The sequence below is a fragment of the Eriocheir sinensis genome, chromosome 3 (assembly GCF_024679095.1).
Source record: "Eriocheir sinensis breed Jianghai 21 chromosome 3, ASM2467909v1, whole genome shotgun sequence".
NCBI classification, from domain to species: domain Eukaryota; kingdom Metazoa; phylum Arthropoda; class Malacostraca; order Decapoda; family Varunidae; genus Eriocheir; species Eriocheir sinensis.
The window spans coordinates 1,585,768-1,601,711 of NC_066511.1; the positions used below are offsets into that span (position 1 = coordinate 1,585,768).

The window sequence follows — 15,944 nt, forward strand, 5'->3', positions numbered from 1 at the left end:
AAGTGAGGGCAAGTGACGACAGGTGAGGGCAGGTGACGGCAAGTCACCTAACACTACGCACTCTTGGTCACTTCCCAGCGTACACTTATTTACTCCACCCAGCACTGAGCTCTGTCCCTTTGTGCATTTTGCCTCCACTGAATTTCCTTTCCTATTTTCTTCCCTTGCTTGAGCGCCACCATGCGTGTTTACCTCCGCCACCTCATGTAAATCCCATTCCAGAGTAATCCCCCGCCACACAATAAGCTAGGGGACCCGGTTCAACACCTAAATGAGTGTCACCTCATGTAATAATCTGATCAGTCTTGCCTGTAATATTTACCTCTGACAAAATGAGCACTGCAGAGTCGAGACGACGCAGACGGCCGCCAGTTTTCCCTCCTCACAGCTGCTATCCACTTCCCCCGCTCTTCTGGATTCGCTGGAAATCTATAAAATGACACAGCATCTCTCCCGTGTCGGTTAGAACATCCAGCCGCACAGCATACGTATCCCATGACGAACACACAGAGCACTTGTGCAGCCGCCACTATGGTTTGCTTTGATAAGTGACCACCTCCACTGGCCACCAAGATGGCCCTGCAGGCCCGCGCTACCCCCGCACCCCCACTGATGACGTCAGCTGCAATATATATAGATATATATATATATATATATATATATATATATATATATATATATATATATATATATATGTGTGTGTGTGTGTGTGTATGTATGTATGTGTGTGTATATATATATATATATATATATATATATATATATATATATATATATATATATATATATATATATATATATATATATATATAGCATATGCATGCACGCACGCACACCCACCAAAAAATCCAACAAAGTGTTTATGCGAGCCATATTTTTCTTCAAGTAGTGCAGTGCATAATACTTGTATATGAATGAAACACGAAACATTCTTGTTCCGTTTATCAGCGAGTCTGACTGGTTTAGCAATGAGTGTGATGGGACTAGGCTAACGTTAGCTTTGGATGATACTCGTGGCAGCGTGGTATTAGAGTGAATCAGAGTATGTACTTCGTTCTTTTCCTATCACAAATATATGGATCTTGAAATATTCTAAAATAATCATCAAATTTTTCCATGGTATGGACTTTGTCATTTAAATAACGAATAATGTTTATAATTATATCCTTTGTCATTTCGTCGATAACTGCTCTGACAAAGATTGGCTGTAACCGTATAAATGACAAATACCTCTGGTGTAATGTGGAAAAATGTTTATTTGTTTGATATTTATTTAATCAATTAATACCAACATGAAAGAGCGTCCTCCGTAAATATTTTTAAAAAATCGGAAACATCGAAAAATTTCAGACGTCTTCGTACACGCCTCGGCTAGCTTGTGGCAAAATATTATGAAAAAATAACACCCCCCCCAGCCCTCTTCCACTCGTCCCTTACGTCACTATAAAATACTTCCCTGCGCCATGACGGGCTGGGGCCGACTACAATCAAGGCCCCTCAAGCAAGTCTACCGGCGCTATAGGCTGGCAAGTAGAAAAAAAAAGCTATATTCATACACAGGTGCATACATCTTCATGTTTCACCGTAGAAAATAGCCTAAAATAATATTCGCATGGTATCTTGAGGCAAACTAGCATCTGCGATGGCCTTGGAGGAAACGGTGCTGACACATACATTAGTCACCCCGGAGGAGCCAGAGATAAGTTTCGCATGTCGGCTCGATTTCTAAAAAAAGGACACCATCAGACACACGAAGTCCTTCAAAACAAAGAAAAAAAAAGGAATTCAGTAAAGAATACCAACCGGGAAGGCATCTAGGTTTAAAGGCCGAACTCTTTAAGTCCTCGCAGACTTTAATTCTTCTTTTAAGAGAACGGGATTAGTTTCAGTTTTTCAAAAATTCCTTCGCCGCTATTTGACCGATTTTAATATACAATACATCATTGGAAAGAAGAGCTGAAGCGCAAGAAAATCATAAGTTTTCTTTTCAATTAAGGGACAATTCTCGGAAAAAAATTAATATCGTTAGACTCACCAACAAAATTATTAAAAAATTCTCATCATTTAACAAAAGCAAAATTGAAAACTTTTCTATGATGATTCTTTTGGATTCTGCTTTAGGTTTCTTTGGCATTTTTTGTTTCAGCAGCGTAGGGCATTAGATGAAAGAGGAATTTTGAGTTGAGTTTTGTTGAAAAACTACATTTTATTTCTTTCCTGCTAATATGTATCGACTTATAGAACTGAAAGTAAGCGAATATTACTTCACCATAAGCATACATTTCACATTAATATAATCAGGATCATGCGTTAATAATTTAACATATGGCGGACGCTCCATTTAATCAGAAAGGATACCTACTTTGAGCTGTAAAAGTATTTTATTGAGCAAATTCATTTATTTTTGCAATGTAAATATGAAGCTGTATTATTGGTATGTAAAGAGTAGGGTGATAATGTATTTCTTTTAGCTATTCTGCTGACTACTCGCATTCATAGAAATCAAGATAATGAACATCGGAATATTTTTTCTTCTCTTCATAAAATAACATAATTAATTATGTTAGGCTTAACTTACGGATCAGAAACTTCGGTCTTGAAATTTTTTACAATAGAAACTTTGAAGCACTCTTTGAGGCATAATAATGTGGAAAAATGTGTGAAAAAGAAAAGATTACCAAGAATGAAGAAACTGATTAAAATGAAATCGACTTGCAATAAGGTGAAACCACATGGGGATTATGATAGCTGGTAGTAATGTACGGGTGTCAAATCAAGACTGACAACAGACAAAGTCGTGGACGTTAAAAAAAAAAAAAGGGAACAAAAGTAGTGAACAAGAAATTAGGACAGTGGGGATATATTAATTATGGGTTGAATAGTTTCGTTTGCCAGCAGTACCATCGAGAACGACGAAAACGCTTATTTTAAGAATAATGAGGAGACTGATGATGGTGGAGCGGATTATGGTTAAAGTGAAGGTGATGCTGGTAATAACGTTGATGCAGATGTTGATGATGATAATGATGATGATGAGGAGGAGGAAAAGGATTTTATTTTGATTCTTATTATTGCGTCATTATACTCAACTAAAAAATGATGATGGTGATGGTGGTGATGATGATAACGATGATGATGATGATGATGATAATGAGGAGGAGGAGGTGGAGGAGGAGGAGGATTTGATTTTGATTACCGTTATTGCGTCATTATACTAAAAAATAAAAAAAAGAAAGAACGTCAAATACAACGCTGGCTTATCAGCAACGGCCGCGGTGTTTTTTCCGGTCGTTAAGCAAAGTTATTTCCCACTATTTCCCTCCAAACACCTAATGTACTGGAAGAGGCGAGCTGCGAAGCAAAAAGGGGCTAGCTCTACCCTGTCGTTGGTGGCTCCAAGGCAAGAAGGGGATAGCTCTACCCAGTCGTTGGTGCCTCCGAGGCTAGAGGGGCTAGCTGTACCCGTTTAGGGTTTAGGAACGTTTCATCTGCCACCACGATGTCAGCTCGTTTCCTGAGGACGGCGTGGGTGAGCCCCCCGATGTTTGTTATGAAGCCACGGACGTTGGCTGACAGAATCATAAGGCTACGGGGTGCCATGTCTCAGCTTAGGGTCGGTGTGAGGAGGCAGTGACGATCTCTCTCTCTCTCTCTCTCTCTCTCTCTCTCTCTCTCTCTCTCTCTCTCTCTCTCTCTCTCTCTCTCCTATAACTATTTAGCCAGATAAACAATCTACCTGGCTACCCACCAACCTACCCACCCACCACCGAGCCACATGCCCGCATTCTTCAGTAATGAAATAGGAAAATGCAATGCTGGTGGGCTTAGTGTGGAGAGAGAGAGAGAGAGAGAGAGAGAGAGAGAGAGAGAGAGAGAGAGAGAGAGAGAGAGATTTACATATATTTACATAGAAAATAAAACCACACAGACCCCATGGTCCATACTAGGTGATCTGTCCTTAAACCTAAGTGATTCTATATTAATCAGATAGCTCCAAAACTTTTCATTTCTACTTTACTTAATATTATGTAGAAGGAAGTGTCGGTCAAGCTAGTTTTTAAAGGAGTCAATCGTGTTATACTGGACCACTGAAGGTGGGAGCTTATTCCATTCTCGCACTACAATGTTGATGAAGAAAAATTTTGTGCAGTCTGAATTTACTTGTCTACATTTAAGTGCCATTATTCCTCGTTCGCAAAGTGTCATCGATCATAAACTATATTGATTTGTCCACATTCGTTAAGCCATTAAGTATTTTAAAACATTCGATCAGTTTTCCTCGGACGCGACGTTTCTCAAGAGATAACATGTAAAGGGTTGAGAGCCTCTCGTCGTAGGGTTTGTTGAGCAAGGAAGGGATCATTTTTGTTGTCCGACGTTGAACACCTTTTAATTTATCAATGTCCTTTGTATGGTGGGGAGACCAAAACTGTACCGCATATTCAAAATGGGGTCTGACTAAACTACTATAACGCGAAAGTATTACTTCTTTGTTTTTATTAAAATTTCTTTTGATGAAGCCCAACATTATGTTCGCTTTATTTGCTGCATCGGTGCATTGCTGTGAGAATTTGAGGTTAGACGCGATTTTGACACCCAGGTCCTTGACGCATTGAACGCTTTTGAGTTTGACGCCGCCCATTTCGTAATCGAACTTCTTATTTCTTGTTCCAACTTGAACGACCTGGCACTTATCTACATTTAAGGGCATCTCCCAACTATCAGACCAAGCTGAAATTTTATGCAAATCCTTTTGGAGACTTTGTCTATCTTCGTCAGTGAGAACCGAGTTACCAATCTTTGTGTCGTCTGCAAATTCACTAATGAGATTATTGATTCCAACATCGTATTATAATGTATAAGGTTGCACATTCTTAATTTCGATGGGTACCAATGTCATTATAATATGCTGAAGACATTTTTCTACAATATTGTCAGCCTAATTTGACCCTCAATCAAAATGAAATATGTTGAAATGGACTTAGTATTTCACTGTATTATTTTTCTTTATCAACAATAAGCATTTCAATTTCAATTGACTTGAGTGTTATTGCATTATAATCTTTGATGAATTATCTTCACACTACCTTGGAATCGCAGTGTGTGTGGGTGTGTGGGTGTGTGGGTGTGCGTGTGAGAGTGCGTGCGTGCGTGTGCGTGTGTGTGTGTGTGTGTGTGTGTGTGTGTGTGTGTGTGTGTTGAAAGACAGCTGCACGGCGAGTAATGGAATCAGTGCCCCCTTCCACTTCATCATTAATTTGCACTAATTTTCTCACCATCGGCTACAGTTACTGCGAGCAGGTAACAGAAAGGAAGCAAAGTGCCTTGGCGTTGATGGAATTTGGGCTGTGTGTTAGTCACGTAACCTGTGACAAGTATATCTAGTAGAACAGCTTACGACGTTCCGGAGGGAGCGTCCCTACCTGCAGGCAAGATTCATGCAAGGAAAGGATTTGTAGGTAAAACAGAGACTTCCCCAACTGATGCCGATAATATTTTACAGCGATAAGTATTGTTAAATCCATTCATCACATCAGCAGTACTCAAGGAGAAGCACCCAGACTTATTTGAAGTATCTCAGTACCCTCTGAGCGCTGCCGCCTCTCAAGATTTTACGCAGCCCGCCTTGAAACGCCTATATCACAGGCGAAGTGGGTTACTGAGTGCCTATACTAAGGCAGTGGCTGATCGTAAAACTGATAATAAACTCCTGTCACCTTTTACGGCACATTCCAACGGCTGGTGACCAAATTATGAAAGTATAAGGGCGTAATGTTGGCCCATGGTGGGTTGGCTAAACTTGTTGGTGTAGACACAAACTGTCTCATTTTATTTACCAGAACTCACTGGCTGCTGGCTCCCAGTTGGCTGTTTGGGAAAGGTGTGCAGGTCTGACACAAGTGTGCTCAGTTTCAGTGGACTATGAAACAGAAATATAAGAGCGAGCGTGTTCGAGTGTTTGAAAAGCGCGTCCAAATCTTAGGTTGTCGGTACTCTCTCTATCAAGAGACTGTAGTTGGGACCTACCACATGTACATTATTTTCACATAACACGGTCATAAAAAAAATATTCAATCAATTGAGGATTAGCCTTTCAGAAGATTTGAAGTGGTATGGTGTACAAATATATGTTCCTAACACAAAGCTGCACGACATCGCTCTGTAGTCTTTCCTCCGGGAGCAGGGGGGGAGCAAAATAAATAAAACAACAACATCTGTGTATAGAGTATTTCCGTCTTAGAATGACTTGAATTATTATATCTTTGAGTTTCTATCATAACTCGTGTTACTTATCTTCTTAATAATTTATTTATTTTCTTCATCTGTTCTTCTCCAGATTTAACCACGCCGCTCCAGGAATCCCGCCCCGCATGAACGATTGGTCAGTTCACACATCATCTCTGAATATTATGAAAAGGTAAAATACATAGTTTTATTTTATACTATCTTCATACATAAGCTGTTTATAGCTCCGCTATAGCCTTGTTGCATGTATACTTAACTCCATGACTTGATAATTAGATTACTTTATGATGTGATGTGTTCGTTTACGATAGTGTTTGATTTTTGCCGGTTGTTATATTCTCATAGTCCAATCAGAGCAGTACCACTAGTTCCTAGCCGAATAAGTAGAGACGCTGCTAATTGGCTATTGGTAGTCGGACTGTCTGCCGTCTCCTTCGTCCAAAAAAATTACTTTAAGTCCAGAAAATATCTATTTCTTTACTTTGCTCCTCTGTTACACAAGCTATATAGAATTTAGAATGTCGTGGTAAGCGTGCACAATTACGAATCTGCGCGATAAAGTTTGAATCCCGGCGGCGGCAGTCGGCACGTAGGTCACCCAGCTATTCATCCTTCCCCTCTCGATAGTCGATAAATAGGTGGGGAAGATGGGGAAGGTAAACTGTGGTAAACTGATATTGAACTGACCCAGTGTCCCGAGTTATGGGTTCTCCACAGGCTCAACAATTTAATGTCAACGGTACGGAGATAAAAACGTGGCCATGCGCCGCTTATAGTGTATGCCCCTATCCTTAACAGGTAATTTCTTGAGCGAATATCAGCTTTAAGGATGGCCACTGACGCCGTTTATGAGGCGTTCAGCTCGCCGCTGTACTTTACCCTGCAGGGAGAGGTAGCATTGGGGAATGTTCATCCAGGTGAGAGGGCTATACTTCATGATAGACCTTACTTGCACTTTGTATAGCTTCGTGAGGCCATCAGCGTCGAGTGGGTGTCTTACACGGCACAGGAGTGTCACTCGTAGGGATGCTCTGTGCGTCACACTCTTCAGGTGTCGGGCAAAGCTGAATTTGGAGTGGACCTCCATCCCCAGAATGTTTATGGAGTCCTAAATGGCGAGGGTATCTTCTCCAAACCTCAGGTGCCATTCAAACAGCCTCCTTTCATCACGCGACCGTGATATAAAGATAGCCTGGGTCTTTAAAGCAGCAGGCAGTGGCTGAGTGGATAGCGTGACGGCGCCGCGTCCAGGATGACGCGGGTTCGCGTCCCGCCCGGTGCCAAAAGCTGGGATTTTTCAGTCACCGCCGAGAGGCCTAATACTACCCACATGCTGTCCAGAAGACCACCTAACAACCCGATCTCTAGATTCTAGGATCAAAGATGAGCATTGGGGGGGCAGCATCAGCCAATACAAGATGGCGCCACTATAAACACTTGCCTTCGCCACAACGGGCTGGGGACGACCATCAGGCCCTACCATCAAAGCCTACCGGCGCCATAGACGAAAACGTGAAAAAAAATAAGACCTGCCACCGTCTACCCCAAACCATAATGTCATCAAGTTGTCAGTTAATGACATCTACGGCGTTTGCATCCTCCTTCCTTGCGTAGCTGTGGGAGAGAGTGCAGTCGTCGGCATAAGCCGATGCCACGGGGAGGCTTTGGAGGAGGTCATTAAAGTAGATATTCCACAGGATGGGGCCAAAGATTGAGCCCTGTGGAACTGACGCCTTAACAGGGTACGTGGCCGATGTGCACCCACTCACCACAACCCTAAGTCTCCGTCCCTGTAGGTAGCTCGAGAACAGCTCCAGCAGTCGCCGCGAGATGCCAAGCTGTTCGAGTTTGGTAAGGGGTCATCTGTGCCACACCCGATCGATCGCCCCAGCTGTATCCAAGGCATTGACGAGTTAGGGCCAGCCAGAGTCTAGGGCGTCGTGCCATGTCTTGGAGAGGAGGAGAAGCAGGTCCGACGCTGATCGTCCCTTCCTGAACCCGTATTGGCTTGGGGACAGAAAGTGGTGCTCCTCTAGGTGGCCCGTCAGCTGTTCAGCAATTACTCTTTCAGGTATTTTGCTGACATCTGACATACGTGATATGGGACGGTAGTTAGAGGGGTCCACTTTGTCATTTTCTTGTGGACGGGCATGATCCTGGCCTCCTTCCATGCGGTGGGCCAGGTGCTGGTGCTGAGGCACTGCTGAAAGATGAGGGAGAGAGTCTTTGACAGCTACTCCGCACAGTGCTTCAGCAGGAAGAGACTCACGCCATCTGGACCTGGAGGCTTCTTGGTGTGGACGCCTCACAGGTGTCTTCTTATGTCACCCTCAGTGAAAACAAGGTTGCTCAGGGTCAGAGGACACAGGCAGGTCAGGTGGGGAGATGTCTCTCCGGCTCGTCTGTGGCCATCTTGCTTCTAAAATGGGCAGCGAGAAGGTCGGCCTTGGCCTGATTTGTAACCACCAGGCCACCAGCTGCGGTTCGGAATAGTGGGACTCTTTCCGGGGTGACTGTCCATTGTCGCTACATAACCAAAGACCACCACTGCTTGGGTTCGACTTGGTTGCTGGAGAGTTTACTCCGTAGGTCGGACTCCCACCTATTCCTCGACCATGCCACAGTCCTCGTCATTGCCTTGCAAGCGGCACGGTGAAGGGTCTTGTTTTGTCTTGCTGGGTGGCGCTTGAGGCGAGTCCAGACCCTATATTTATTTTCTGCTACTAGGCGGCAACGGTAGCCAAAACTCTCTCTCTCTCTCTCTCTCTCTCTTAAACAATTACTTTTCCTCGGTGTTTAATACTAACAGTCTTCCTCCCGCTACCACCAACACCAGTACTAATGTGAATCTCGAGCATGCATTGCCTAATTTTAAAATAACAACCGATGAAGTCCTTAAAGCTCTCCATTCACTTAAAACAAATAAAAGTCCCGGACCCGATAAAGTATATCCTATACTGCTTAAAGAAACAAAGAGCGAAATAGCCTCCTCCCTCACAACCGTATTCAATATGTCTTTGCGACAAGGCATCGTCCTTTCGGATTGGAAAAAGGCTAACGTGACACCGATTTTTAAGAAAGGAGACAAAAAAATACCAGGTAACTACCGACCCATTAGTCTAACTTCAATTGTAGGTAAGCTACTTGAGAGCATAATTAGAGACAAAATTGTGAGTTACCTCGAAAGCCACTCATTTATTGGGGATTCACAACATGGCTTCCGTAACAAAAGATCCTGCCTATCAAACCTATTGACCTTTTATAACGACCTCTTCTCAGTTTATGACGTAACCAAATCATTGGACGTAGTCTATTTTGATTTCCAGAAAGCGTTTGATAAAGTCCCAGATCATAAATTACTTTATAAATAAAAGCAAATAGGTATTGACGGTCAAGTAAACCAATGGATCGCGAATTGGTTGAGCAACAGACAACAAAGAGGGGTGATTGACGGATTTAACTCAGCCAGTCACTAGTGGCGTCCCTCAGGGCTCGGTTCTTGGCCCAGTGCTCTTCATTATTTACATCATCGACGTGGATGTTGGACTCAATAATCGCATTAGTAAATTTGCAGACGACACAAAGATTGGTAACTCGGTTCTCACTGACGAAGACAGGCAAAGCCTCCAAGAGGATTTGCACAAAATTTCAGCTTGGTCTGATAGATGGGAGATGCCCTTTAACGCAGACAAGTGCCAGGTCCTTCAAGTTGGAACAAGATATAAGAAGTTCGATTACGAAATGCGCGGAGTTAAACTCACAAGCGTTCAATGCGTTAAGGACCTGGGGGTCAAAATCGCGTCAAACCTCAAATGCTCACATCAATGCATCGATGCATCAAATAAAGCGAACAGAATGTTGGGCTTCATTAAAAGAAACTTTTTTATTCAAGAACAAAGATGTAATACTTCCGCTCTACAATAGTTTAGTCAGACCCCACTTGGAATATGCGGTACAGTTTTGGTCTTCTCACCATGCAAAGGACATTGCTAAATTAGAAGGTGTTCAGCGTCGGGCAACAAAAATTATCCCTTCCTTGCGCAACAAATCCTACGAAGAAAGGCTTTCCACCCTTAACATGTTCTCTCTTGAGAAACGTCGCCTCCGAGGAAAACTGATCGAATGTTTTAAAATACTTAATGGTTTCACGAATGTAGACAGAACAAAATTGTTTATGATCGATGGCGCTTTGCGAACGAGGAACAATGGCATAAAACTCAAATGTAGACAAGTAAATTCAGACTGCACCAATTTTTTCTTCACCAACGTTGTAGTGCGAGAATGGAAAAGCTCCCACCGTCAGTGGTCCAATGTAACACGATTGACTCCTTTAAAAACAAGCTCGACCTTCACTTCCTTGAACTTAATATTAACTAGCGTAGAAAAGCAACGTTTTGGAGCCATCTGATTAGTGTAGATTCACTTAGGTTTGAGGACAGACCACCTAGTCTGGACCATGGGGTCTGTGTGGTCTGATTTTCTATGTAATTATCTCTCTCTCTCTCTCTCTCTCTCTCTCTCTCTCTCTCTCTCTCTCTCTCTCTCTCTCTCTCTCTCTCTCTCTCTCTCTCTCTCTCTCTTCTCTTCTCTTCTCTTCTCTTCTCTTCTCTTCTCTTCTCTTCTCTCTCTTCTCTTCTCTTCTCTTCTCTCTCTCTCTCTCTCTCTCTCTCTCTCTCTCTCTCTCTCTCTCTCTCTCTCTCTCTCTCTCTCTCTCTCTCTCTCTCTCTCTCTCTCTCTCTCTCTCTCTCTCTATATATATATATATATATTTGTGTGTGTGTGTGTGTGTGTGTGTGTGTGTGTGTGTGTGTGTGTGTGTGTGTGTGTGTGTGTGTGTGTGTGTGAGAGCTACCTTTGACATAAATTCATATCATACTAAATGGAGCTGGAAAGGTTTTGCAAAAAATGTTTTGTTTATTGCAACGTTTGATGGACGTGTATTATCGTTTGTCTCGCAATGTTACAGCTTTGTATTATGTTGAATCTATTCTACCCTTTACCCCTACCTGTTTGGGTTTTTTCCTAGGTGTGAAATCTGTTAATTTTCTTTGTAACGATGACATTAATGTTTTGGGGTCATTGCATCATAAACATTTATTTTGGTTTCTATAAAGGCACTTTATAAAGAAACTGCAATGGTTTACTGCAACTATTGCTTTAGTTAGTACATTTTATTGGGCATCTTGATGTAAAGTTGTTGCAGTAGTTGTGCAAACCGCCGTTCATCTTCTCCCTCTCCGTGCCCCATATCCCGTCACTGGACGGCAACACAGCATGTCTCGGCCTGATTAGGCTTCACAGCACCGTCTGTTAATAATGACGGAGGCATGGAGGGAAGACAGCTCTACACATGTGCTCCACTCACTGTTCTTCCGCCTCCTTCGTGCTCTCTTCTTCGTTTCGTCCGCTGAAAAGATCACAAACATAGTTTGCCTTTCACTTTGCATGCATTTTGTGGCGACTTACGTGGGTGGAGTTTATTTACTTTTCCCATTTTCATATCTATATTGACATACACACTCATGCAGGTAACACACACACACACACACACACACGAGAGCAGTCGTCCGGGTCACACGTGTCGACCCGTGCTCTCGCTCCCTCGGGCCAGGGCAGGCCGAGCTGACCTACAGGCCCTGCGTGGCCACCCTCACCTCGTCGCCCGCTGTGTTGTGGGATTCCTCTGCGGTTACGCCACTTCGACGCCCGTTTTGCTGTTGCCGTTCACTGTGGCTACAGGTATTGCGTTGGTGTCAGCCCCCGTCCCCTCCTCGAGGCCCGTGTCGCCGTGGACGTCCTTGGCGGCTACTGGTGATGTGCTTGCGAGTGCAGCCGCCCCATCACCTCGACGCCCATGTTGCTGTGGGCATCCTCTGCGGCCACTGGTAATGTGCTTGTGAGTGCAGCCACCCCTTCACCTTGACGCCCGTGTTTTTTTTTTTTTTTTTTTTTTTTTTACAGCAAAGGAGACAGCTCAAGGGCACAAAAAAGTAAACATTAATAAAAAAAAAAAGCCCGCTACTCGCTGCTCCTAAAAAGAATCCAAAGAGGTTGCTATGGGCGTCCTCTGCGGCCACCGGTAATGTGCTAGTGAGTGCAGCCAGCCCTTCACCTCGACGCCCGTGTTGCTGTGGTCGTCCTCTGCGGTTACAGGCATGCAGTGTGTTAGCTTGCGCAGCCGTGCCCTCGCTTCGACGCCCGTGTTGCTCTCGACGCTTTTACGGCCACAGGTAGTGCATTAGTGTCGGCTGCCGTCCCCTCACCTTGACTCCTGAGTCGCCGTGGACATCCTCTGTGTCAACGGGCATTGTGTGCCGCTACGCCCTTGCTGCTGTAAGCGGCCTCTACGACTTCGTGTCTCCATGTGTGTCTCCCCCTCCCCCCCCCTCACCGACGCCCTCGCCGCCGTGGGCCATAGTAGGCTATTGTAGGCGCCGGAGCCCGCATCCAGCCCACCGCGACGCCCGTTTCCCTGGGAGCCGCCTCAGCTCAGGCGTGCCGCTCCCTCGGCCTTTCATCGCGCGCGCCCCACGTGGCGGCCACTCCCTGACGTGAGTAGCAAGGAAATCCCCCGGGGAACTCCTCTTAGGCTACTCCTGGGAGGGATTCTCTCCCGCGCAGCGGAATTCCTCCTCCTTATCCAGACCCCGCCTCCCTCATCTCTCTCTCTCTCTCTCTCTCTCTCTCTCTCTCGCACACACATACACACATACATACCCCCCCTCCCCCCCCCACACACAACACCAACAACAACAACGCCACACCCACCCACGCACACCCACAGACCCACGGCCACTCCTACCTTCTGTTCCCTTAGCCCCTCCTCCCACTTAGCACCCGGGCACTCCGCCTCCCTCCCCCACTCACCTCATTTCTGACACCTCTCCTAGTCTCATCACCCGCACACCTGCTACGGTAAGCCTCACCAGCCCCACCCTTTTTCCTCCCCAGCCCTTCCCCAGCTAACACCTCTGCCTATCTTCTCATCACCTCACTTACTACCCGTCCCCCCCCCCCCCCCGCCACACACACACACACACACACACACACACACACACACACACACCTTCACACGCACGCATACACACACACACACACAGACACACACACACGCGCGCGCAAGCATTCACACATACACACCCACCCTCTCTCTCTCTCTCTCTCTCTCTCTCTCTCTCTCTCTCTCTCTCTCTCTCTCTCTCTCTCTCACACACACACACACACACACACACACACACACACACACACACACACACACATCCAGAGGCCGGGCTCATATCCCTAACGGCCATACTATTATGTTCCTCCTGCGCTCATCTCACGATGCCTACTCCAGGTAGCCAACAGTCCTCATGTGTAGTGTGCTCCAAGAAACGGCGTCCCTACATGCCGATCATGCCGGGAGTTTTTCCGGAGACACAGCCTTGCCAACCAACCAGCCGCGCCTTGCTCACGCAGCGGTAACTGCCGTGTCATACGCAATAGTCGCAACTCTTGCGTATCATGTCGTCTGAGGCGCTGTATCGACGCAGGCTTGCGCATCGACAACCCTGGGTCCTCAAGTCAAGATGCCGACGACGACGAGGTTTGCGCCGCCTGCAACCAGATCAATCGTGCCAAGCACACAATTGTGTGCGCAGTATGCAGTCGCGCCTCACATTTGACCTGCGTGGGTATCACCCGACGCCAGGCTGAACAGCTGCCCACCTGGCACTGCGACGGTTGCCTGCGTTCCGCTGCCTTAGAGGGCGCAGCTGATGACATACAGGCCGTCGCCTCAGCGACACCGCCCCTGGACATGACGGCCACATTAGCCAACCTCAAAGCCACTAAAGGGATTCTGCGACTGTTACGACATGTTCCACGCGGCCAGCGACACCGCGTGGCCTCCGGCTTGGCCAGCGCCATCACAGCAGCCCTTGAGCAGCACACGCCAACAGCATGGTGGCGCCTTTTCTCATATGCCTACCATAGTCCCCTCGCATGCATCTCTACCCCCGCGACACCGACACTCGAACAACGGAGAGCTCTAAGACCAACCGGCTCCACTGAAACCGACACCGATGAAGCCTTGGCAAGGCGCGTCACCACAAAGTGCGCCGACGGAGATATACGCGCTGCCCTTCGACTCCTCACCACCTCAGACAGCGTCGCACCCCCTAGCGCGGACACTCTAGCCGCCCTCCAGACCAAACACCCACCGGGAGACAGCGACGAGCCACTGCCCCAACTATCCGACACAGACCCTGGCCACCTCGAGGTGTCTAAAGAGGACGTGCTGGCTGCCATCCACGCCTTCTCCCCAGGCTCTGCTGCCGGCCTTGACGGCATCCGGCCCATGCACTTACAGCAACTTGTAACGAAAAACACAGCCGAAGCAGGACAAAGGCTTCTAGGGGCGATCACCGAACTCTGCAATGCCGCCCTAGCAGGAAACATACCTGAACCCGCAAGGCAAGCCTTCTTCAGTGCCAACCTCTGTGCCATAAAGCAAATGGATGGAGGCTTGCGGCCCATTGCAGTTGGCACAATTTATCGCCGTCTAGCCAGCAAACTCCTCTCCAAACGTATGTCCTCTGCCCTCTCACCTGAGCTGTGTCCTGCCCAGCTAGGAGTAGGAACGCGCCTGGGCTGCGAGGCGGCCGTTCACGCGGTGCGTGAGTTCGCCGACACACACGCTCAGCAAACCGACACCGTCATCATCAAGCTGGACGTCGCCAACGCCTTCAACACGATACACAGGTCTGCAGTGCTGCGTGAAGTGTTCAGACGCTTTCCCATGGCAGCGCCATTGGTGACTCAAGCTTATTCCCAGCCGTCACCCCTCCATTTTGGAACAGCCTGCATCCCATCCTGTCGCGGGGTGCAGCAGGGTGACCCCTTGGGACCGCTACTATTCGCCCTGGCGGTAGACCCTATCATACAATCTCTTGGCTCTCCACTAAACGTCTGGTATCTGGACGATGGCACGCTCGCTGGACCTGTTGCCACAGTCGCGGCCGATTTGCAACGTATAATTCCAGCATTCCGCGCCATTGGGTTGGAGGTCAACCCACTGAAGTGTGAGGTCACTCACCTTGGACCCCGGGGAGACAACGCTGGTACTGGCATTATCGGCGACGTTGCCCCAAGTACCAGCAACGACAACGCTGGAGGCCTCACCACCTTCGACGCTTTTTTAAACAGAGCCCGATCCACACCTATCAACAGCCTCTCTCTTCTTGGAGCCCCCATTCACCCAGACTCCGCTGGCGAAGCGCTGGATAACATCAAACGCCTGACTGAGACCCTCATTCATAGAACTAGCCTTATCAGCAGCCATATGGCTTTGTTCTTCCTGACCAAGTATGCTTCTGTGCCGCGAGCCACCCACCTCATGCGTGCGGCACCGTTATATCTGGCAGGGGATGACCTTGGGGCCATAGACCAGCAGCTATGGGATGCCACATCACGTAGCTGCAACGTGGCCCTCGACGACATGGCCTGGACCCAAGCCTCTCTCCCACTTCGGCTGGGAGGATTGGGCCTCAGACGGTTGGCTGATGTGGCGCTGCCTGCCTACATTGCGTCTGTGGATGCTACGCGAGACCTGGTCTGTACAATCAACCGCCGCCCCACCGGCGACAGACCGGCCCCCCTAGCATCCGCCATCGACGCCTTTACGGCTACGCAATGTCCCACCTTCAACCCTGAAGAGC

At 47.0% G+C, this 15,944-nt stretch overlaps 1 pseudogene; it reads right to left on the minus strand.

Moving 5' to 3' along the window:
* LOC127003087 (uncharacterized) overlaps window positions 1-12,554 on the minus strand; it is a 73,932-nt pseudogene extending 61,378 nt beyond the window's left edge.
* Window positions 12,555-15,944: the final 3,390 nt, after the last annotated feature.